This window comes from Phascolarctos cinereus, unplaced genomic scaffold (assembly GCF_003287225.1).
Source record: "Phascolarctos cinereus isolate Bilbo 61053 unplaced genomic scaffold, phaCin_HiC Scaffold_9;HRSCAF=440, whole genome shotgun sequence".
Taxonomy (NCBI): Eukaryota; Metazoa; Chordata; class Mammalia; order Diprotodontia; family Phascolarctidae; genus Phascolarctos; species Phascolarctos cinereus.
The window spans coordinates 228,384,504-228,393,727 of NW_027556402.1; positions in this window are offsets into that span (position 1 = coordinate 228,384,504).

Genomic DNA, 9,224 nt, shown 5'->3' on the forward strand with positions numbered 1-9,224 from the left:
AAATTTCTTTGGAGCTCCTCAAACTTCCATCACAGGTAGTCAGTCCATCAATAAGTATTTATTAAGTGCCTACTGTATGCTATTGGGGATACAAAGAAAGGAAAACAGAGTCCTTGCCCTCAAGAAGCTTATAGCCTAATGGAACACATAATATGCAAGTAACTATGTAAACGAGGCTAAATACAGCCAACCCCGGTGAATCTTGCCTTATATGCAGACTCTGGTCACAAGCGTGACCAACCCATGTAGGACCAGATCTAACTTGAAATATCTTTTTCCAATGAACAACAACAACAACAACAACAACAAGGCCATTGATCCTAAATAGTGAAGGGAAAGAACTCTGACCTAGAAGCTTTCCATGTTATTGGTTCTGACCCAAACTGACCCAAGACCACAGTGAAAGACTGCCCTGCTAGCTCACTGTCCCTTTGGTGAACTCCTTTTCAGCCCAAGTTTGGCAAAATGGACCCAGCTGAAAAGGGCTTCATGAATCCTAGATCGTACATTCCAATCTGGAAGGGATGTCAGAGGTCATTGAGTTCACCTCCCTCATTTTACAGGTGGTGAAACTGAGGCACAGAGAGGTTAAATAATTTGCCCAAAGTCACAAGCTAGCTAGTAAAGAGCTAAGATTCAACCATCTGCCCTTTAAATCCAGGGTTCTTTCTGACCCCCCTTCGACTCTTCCATAAATATTACAAAGGTAAATCAACTTCAGGGTCTAGGTTTCAAAGGACTGAGGTCCAGCAATAGCTTTCTGTATGGAGGGGAAAGGGAGAAGGAGTATGGAGTTCACAGAAGAGAAATCGTTGCCTTTATTTACAACCACAATCTGGCCCCACAGAGGTGCATGCTAATGAGTGTTAGGTAGACTCCTGCCCAGAAGGGTCCAGGCTGGTGATGAGTGATTTAAGGCAAACCCATGATCTGTGGAATCAAAAGCCCCAGAAAGATCAGTGAGAATTAAAACTGACAATGTGCCCAAATCCCTCCTCCCTTCCATTTCTTTTTTCCCCCAAAGAGAAGGTCATAGTAGAATCTCATTAAAGCTGCTTGGGCTTTGGCCTGTTAAAAATTTTCTTCAAATGATGCACAATAATTTTGAACTGAAGGGCTTAGTGGGAATGCAAGCAACTCTTCCCTTTCAATAATTCTGGAAAATCTTTGTGAGAAAAGGAGAAAACTGAACTTATTACACCAAAAGGATTCCTCAAGTCCATAACCTTGGAGTTCATGCTAAGGAATTCCCCACCTACTAAAGACAGAGTATTGCCAGATACTCTGAAAATGAGCTTCAAAGGAATGCCTCCCTTGACAAAGACCTCTCTGGCAACAGATCCAAGAGGTAGGTTACCACGGGTGGCCAAATCCAGAATTAAGAGGAATGTGGCAGCTTACATTCCCCAAAAGAGTTGAAGAAAGTACCTGGCTTCTCCATATAACTCAGGGCCACCTGTCACTGCCCTGTTAGCTGGAGAAGCCAATGAGCTAAAGAGAAGATTAAAAAAAAAAAAGAAAGAAGAAGCCTTTTCTGGTCAAGAATTCAATTCAATTCAACAAATAGTTACAAGGTGATCAAAGTGCTGAGGATACAAAAATAGCGTACTTCATAAGCTTCCATTCTACTAGAGGGATGGGTTATAATAAGACAACACACACACACATATATATGTATGTGTGTGTACATATATATATATATATATGTACACACACACATGTACACACACATACAGATATGTGTACATACACACACACACACACACACACATATATATATATATATACATATATATGCTATATATAATTGAAGAGGGTAAGAATACTAACTTGAGAATCAGAGAAGCCTTCACAGGGGAGGTGATATCTGAGCTCAGCCTTGAAGGCTGACAAGGATTTTAAGAAGCAGAAGTATGAGGGACATGGTCTTCATGAAAACAAAGAGAAAGGAAATGGAATGTCATATTCCATTATCTAGTTGGACTGGAATGTGGGTTTTGTGAAAGGGAGTATTCAGAACCATGAAGGGGAAGGTAAGCAGGAGCCTCAAATGCCAGTGCAGGGAACACAAACATTTTTACTCCTAATGAGACATAGCACAAAGTTTCCATCAGCTTTACCTGGGCCTTTTCAGTCACTGATTTGTCTGGTGAACAATGCATCATTGGTTATATATGGAAAGGAATCCCCTAAACTCAAGTCCACCAGGCTCCCTTTCAGTTCTGCTAAGTGGAGCTTCTTGAATGATTTGAAAGACAACCCAGACAACTGATGACCTAGGGAAAAAAAAAAGAGAAGATTAAGAGGAATTGTGGACAACCACTCAAATAAAAGTCTAATCCTCAAGCAGAAGAAATAGAAGAAAAAAAATAATTCCAAAGACAGACTGTGAAAGACCTAAGGACATTTAAGGCAAGCTAGCTGGTTGAATGGTGCTGACTGAATGGCACTGGCTATAGTGTGCATCACAAAAGAATTAAACGTGGCCCCTTGGGCTACTAAGCTAAAGAACTAGTAGACTCTGCTTCCTATTTAGGAAGAGGTTATATAGTAGCGAAAGGGAAGCCAAGGGAAACAGAGTAGTAGAAGCAGCAGTGGTAATAATGCTACATAGCAGAAAACATGAGAGTACAGCTTCACAGAGCATTGAGGTAGGAAGGACAGCGCATATGATACTCACTCCGTGGCCAAAGCAACTGGTCCAATATCATCAGAGGCTATCAGCAGCTCAGCCACGGTGGTATTAGTTGCCCCTACCCTATGAGGAAGCAGGAGTTGCTCTGGTTGTCCATGTGCCGGCAGATGGGCATATCCTGTGTATATTCCTTGGCGATGTACATTTCCAAAGTGTGTGCCTCTCCAAGAGAATTTTCTGGACACATTTCTTCCCTGAGTTTATCTCTTCCCTAACTTGTACTGTAGAAACCTGCAGAAGAGTGAATATTAGGGCATATTGTGGTCTTGTCACATTTCTTGCTGCGCAGCTAAATACGTTATCTTTCCCAGTGAATTAATATTTGGTGCTTTGGTGGGCAGGTAGGAGAAAGACATTGGTGGAGGTGCCTGAGCTATGGTTTTGAGTGAATGCTGACCTATACCCACAATGGACCTCAAAACCTGGGGTAACATTTGGGGGCACATGTAAGGAGGCCCCAGGAGGAGCTACACAAGGCTGAACTATGTGGAATTGATCCTAAAGGTAATGGAATGCTGTGGAAATGTTTTGAGTAGGGAGATGACATGATCAGCATGTGCCTTAAGAAGGTTATTTTGGCAGCTTGTAGGGAACACAGAAATTTTTAACTCAGCTCTTCCCCTGGGCTACTGCTACCTTCCCTTTTAAGGTTTCCTCTCTTCTACTCTGTATATATCTTGTATGTACCTGTGTGTGTGTGTGTGTGTGTGTGTGTGTGGTGTGTGTGTGTGTGTTTTCTAGAATGTAAGCTCCTTGAGGGCAGGGATTGCTTTTGCCTTTCTTTGTATCTCTGATTCTTAGTTCATGCTTGGCACAGAGTAAGCACTTAACAAATGCAGTTTCATGTGCAATCATTTTTTTTTATCATGCTACGTTATGGAAATGCTTGTTTTATTCCATAAATTAAAAATACAATAAATTTTTTTTAAAAAAATAAAGCAAGTTTAAAAAACTAAAAAAAAAAACCAACCCAAATGCATGTCGACTGATTCATTGCTTGTTCTTTCCATCACATCATAATTTGAAAAGTAACAATGGACAAACATATTTATAGTGCTATAAAGCAACACCTTCAAAGAGACACTGTAAGGGATTATTCTCATTTTATGAGAAGAATGAAATTCAGACAATTTCTATGAGATTCCTCATCTTTAAGGGAGTAGGTTGGACTAGGTGACCTCATAAGTCATTTCAAGTTAGAAATTCCACAATCCACAACCCATAATTCACCCAAGGTCAACTGAAGCCAGGACTCAGAATCAGGTCTCCCAAATTCTTTTTAATGCCACTTGTACTGCAACATGCCTCTCTGGCAATAATACAGTGTGTGCCTTTGGACACTCACTTTGTCTAAGCCTCAGTTTCTCCACCCATACGAAATTTCCTTCCACTTCCAAAGTATTATAAATGCAGACTGGATAGAATCAAAGCTTTCCTTGCCTACCCTTTCCCAGAACAATTATGTCCCAGTCACACCTCCACAAATATCATGTCAAGTCCACTCTTTTATCAATTCGCTCTTCTCATCATTATGTTGAGTGGAGTTCAGATAGAAATGATTAAAGGACAAGGTCACTCAGCTACTATTGTCTTTTATATTTGATGTTTGATGAACTATTGTGCATTTGGAAAAAATAATTTGGTTTTTAATTGAATGAAAATGTAGGCATCTAAGTTCATCTTTTGTAGGCTCACTGAAAGCATCATTCAGACAATTCCAGTGGCAGATGGGACAATAGGTATGATATACACCAGGTTTGGATTTCTTCCGTTAGGTCTCTATAGTTTGAGAGCCCTTTGTCCCAAGCTGTTCAGAGGTTATTCATGTTTGGTGTGATGATATCTATTAAATGACATTATTCTTAAGTTTTTGTAGGTCAATGTTATATCCCGGCAATTGTGGGGAACAGTTTTGTCTGTGATAATGTCTCAGTTCCAGTACAATATGTTTGCTGAATTTGCAAGGAGAGTTGAGGGCTTGCATTTCGAATATGAGGATTTGTTTTCTATTTATGAATAGTAGCAAACATTTGATGTATATTTCTGGTTACTTAATCGTAGCTTTCTAACTATTCAGCAAGTGCTAAATTTTTGCATACGTAATGATTGCTTGTATACCTTTTATGGTTTCTTTGCAAAATCTATATAAATCTATAAATCCAGGCTCCTTGAGGATGAACTTTCTACAAATTCAGATTTCTGTGATTTAAATTTGTGGAAATAAATCCATTTGACTCAGTGACACGTTTGATTCTTCTTTGTAGGCCTGAGTTTGTGTGTGTGTGACCTATGTATGACATTTAATTCCATTATAAGATCTCAATGTTTCATAGATTCCACCAGGTAGCAAAGCAACAGCAGTAGTATTTGGTAAGTAAGTTCAGTGGTGTATAGCTACTATTATTAGCCTTTGCTGTCACTCAGAAAGAGGTCTGTGTGTTCAGGAAGTATTTTAGTATACTTTTAACCTGCTTATCATGTAGTCTGAGAAGTTCTATCAATCCTCTGTGGTCCTTTTTGAAAATTGGTATGTGTGTTAATTTCTTTATCCCTGCCTTGGGGAACTATAAAGTACTATGATTTCTGTCTTATGTTTTCATTATGGTAATATTAGATACTTATTAATTAATAATCCTTGTTATGTCATTCTTAGCCTTTCTAAAAGAATTCTGGTGGAAGAAATGGTCCTGACATATGTTGCTATCCTATTATTTTTCCTTTATATTTACTATTCTGTGGATTCTTCTCCAGTTAGATAATATGAATGCTTTGTGTAAATGAATAAAAATATTGGGATGCTGCAGAAGCAGCGGTAGTGGTGGTGGTAGTAGTAGTAGTAGTGGCAGTAGTAGTGGTGGTGGTTGTAGTAGTAGTGGTGGTATTGGTGGTGGTGGTGGTGGTAGAATTTTAAGCCCACATTTCATAATTTTACCAATTTAACTTTTCTCTTTTCAGCAGAGGCTAGAACCAAACCAAGTTAAGGAGTCATAGCAAAGAATCCAGAATTAAGACCAGGGTCAACTGAATGCTGATATTGCTGTGTCCAAAGCTGGGTTACTGCAGGCACAGCTTTCCTTGTCACCAAGCAGAGAGAAGGGATTGGCAGGCCGGCCCCAGGGATATTCTTTCTGGCTAGTGGTTTCCTAGAGCTCCGGTCCCAGAGTTTCTCCTCTGGAGCCAACAATTCAACACTATCCTCCCTGCCCTTTAAAAGTTAATCTGCTTCAAAGCTTCTTAAAGCAGGAGAATTATTTCAGGATTGGAATGAAGTGGAAACAGGTGGGACCACTCCTCCATTCCCCAGTTCCAAAGCTCTCTGATTATTCTCCCAATTAGGAAAGCTGGCAAATGGAGGTGAGGACCCCTCCAGTTGGGGTTATCAATATTCTCTGAGATAGAGGCACCAGGACACTGTCTCAGGTTCCTGAGAGCCCACTGCCCTCCCTATCCAAACCCCAGCCTGTCAGAGCCCCATGGAAGGAGAGCTGTGTGATTTCATCCTAGAATTACAGAGCAAAGGCATCTGGGAACCCATAGTGGAGGTAACCAACTTTGCACTCCAGCAATCTCCATTCTTCCCTTGAGAACACAGAATTGCCTCCGGGATGAGCGATCCTTCTGATGCCTTTTTACCTAATCTTTCCATCCCAAAGGTCAACTACTGCCACTCATACCTGGTTTGTCAATATCCCCTCACTGAAAACATTTACAAGGTTTTAAAATGAAAAAGGAAAAGTCTCTCAAAAACAACCTGGGGAGAAATGAAAATTGCTGTTTAAGATAAAGGTCAAGTCTACAGGAACCAGCTTTTCAGTGTCTGCAGCACTTAGAAGGGGGGGCAGCTAGAGCCAGCTTGCCAGGTACAGTGGGAGGAGTGTATCTGGGGTCTGAGGACTGCAGGGGGGTTGGGGTGGGTTCAAAGCCCAATTCTGCCATTTACTGGTAGTAAGGCCGCCTCTGATTGCCTTTTGTGAAGGAGCTAGATGGGATGGAACTCCTCTCAGGTCCCTTCCAGTTCTAAATGTATGACAGGTCAAGTATCCAGCTGAGGTAGAAGAAACTACTTGGCAATTCAACAAGCATTTGATTAAATGAATGGGAAAAAAATATTTACAATGCATTTTCTGTGTTCAAAGTACTATGCTAAGTTCCTGCTTTCAAGGAATGGGAAAATGGGAAAGGCCTCATATAGGAGGTTTCACCTTAGCTTAAACGAAGATCACTGAATCATCAGTCTTGAGGGGGAAGAAACATCAGGGGCCATCAGCAGTTCAGACTTCTTTGTTTTATAAATGAGGAAAATGAGGTCCAGATTGGTTTATGGGCTCACAAGAGCACAGGTATGGGGCTAAAAGAGAACTTGGAGGTCATCTCATCCAACCTCTATCCTACAAATGAGGCCCAGAGAGGTTCAATGATGTGCCCTAAGTTATACTGGTAGTCTCTGTCAGAGTTGGGATTTGAACCCAGGTGCTTTGACTCCAGAGGTAGAGTGGAAGGTGGAGTGATCTTTGGGCAGGGGTTCATGATGTGGCCAAATCTACCCCTTATCTTTGTGGCTAGGCAGAGGAAGGAAGGGAAAGAGTGGAAAGGGGACCAGTTAGGAGGCTATTTCAGCAGTCCAGGTATGAGGTCATGAGAGTTTAGAAAAAGGGAGTATGATCCTATAAGTTAAAAGAAAGGGGTGGATGCAAGAGATGTTGTAAAACAAAGAAGACAACTACTATGCACCTTTCTACACTCATCTGCCATTGTCCTCCTGGTGTGCTCTTGTATATGTAACTTCAGTGATCCCCTTTGTAAAATGGCACCCAAATTTGTAGCTCTAGTCTTTATCTGTCATTTAAGCTTAGGACTCACATCTCCAACTGCCTACAGGTCGTCTCCACCCGGCCCCTCAAACTTATCATGTCTTATCATCTTCCTGAGTTAATCTGCTCTTTCTCCCATTTCACCATTTCTGTGTGTGGTACTGACATCTACTCAGTCTCCCATGTTTTTAACCTTGGTAGCACTTTTGGCTCTTCCTTTCCCTCACTACTTGTATCCAATCAGCTACAAATCTCTGCCGATTCCACCTCCATGACCTCTCCCAGCATATCTCTCTCCCTATCCATTCTCTCGTCTCTATTCCCACTATTACTGCCATAATACAGTTGCTCATTAGCACTACAGGGACCACTGAAAGAATTTCCTAATAGGTTTTCCTATTATCCTATAGCATCCCCTTTCAATTCTTTATGTGTCCATCCAAATCATTCTTTTTTAAAAAATCTAGTCATGACATTCCTCTGCTCAAAAAAAGAAAAAAAACCTATACATTCTAAAATATTTATAGCTCCTGTCTTTGTGGTGGCAAAGAACTAGAAATTGTGGGAATGTCCATCAACTGGGGAATGGCTGAACAAGTTGTAGTATATGATTGTGATGGAATACTATTGTGCTATAAGAAAGGATGAGCTCAATGAACTTAGAAAAACATGGACAGACCTGCATGAAATAATGAAGAATGAAATGAGCAGAACCAAGAGAATGTTGTACATAGTAACAGCAATATTGTTTTAAGAACAACTTTGAGCGACTAGGTCATTTTGGCAATTATAAATACCCCAATTAACTATAAAGGACATATGATAAAAAATGCTATCTGCATCTAGAGAAAGAACTGATAAATAGATGTGTAGAATGGTTTTACATAGATAGATAGATATAGATATTTTTAGATACATACACACATATTTGCATCTAATGGTAGTCATCTCTAAGATGAGGGAAAGGAAGAAAAAAGGGAAAAAATTACATGATAATTTATTATATATTTTAAAAGAATAGCAAGTTGTACATCATACATTTGCAGTTTCATGTACAATCATCTTTTTTTCTATTATGTTATGGGAAGATTTGTTTTATTTCTTAAGTTCAGAATAAAACAAAGAAATTTTTTAAAAAAAGAAAAACTCTTCAGCTACTCTCTGTTGCGTGTGAGGACAGAGGATAGGAAGTAGAACTCTGGTATAAGGAACTCTAGGGTGAAGAACCTCCTTCTACCAGTGTAAGCCAGCACTATCTCCACAATTTATAATCTTAGAGGATTGTCTAGAGACTTTCTCAGTCACACAAGTAGGATGTGTCAGAGGTGGGACCTCAGACCAGGTCCTCCAAGCTTCAGGGGCAACTGTCTCCTTACCAATGACCCCATGCTTCACCAACATAAGGCCCTTTTGCTTGACATTCAAAGCCCTTCTGACTGCCTTCCTCCCTTCCCTACCTTCTCTCATTAAACTGGATTAAGCTTCTGAACTCTGAACACATCGCACGCTTTCTAATCTTCATACTTTTGTTCACACTGTACCCTATATCTAGAGTGTTTTCATAGCAAAACAATCTCAGTTGGAAAGTACCTCGGAGAGCACTGAGTTCAGTCTATACCTAAGTGAGAGTTATTCCCTGTGCCACATCCTTGGCAAGTTGTCCAAGTCTTTGTTTGAAGAGCTCCAGTGAAGAGCAACCCCTTATCTGCTATGGCCAC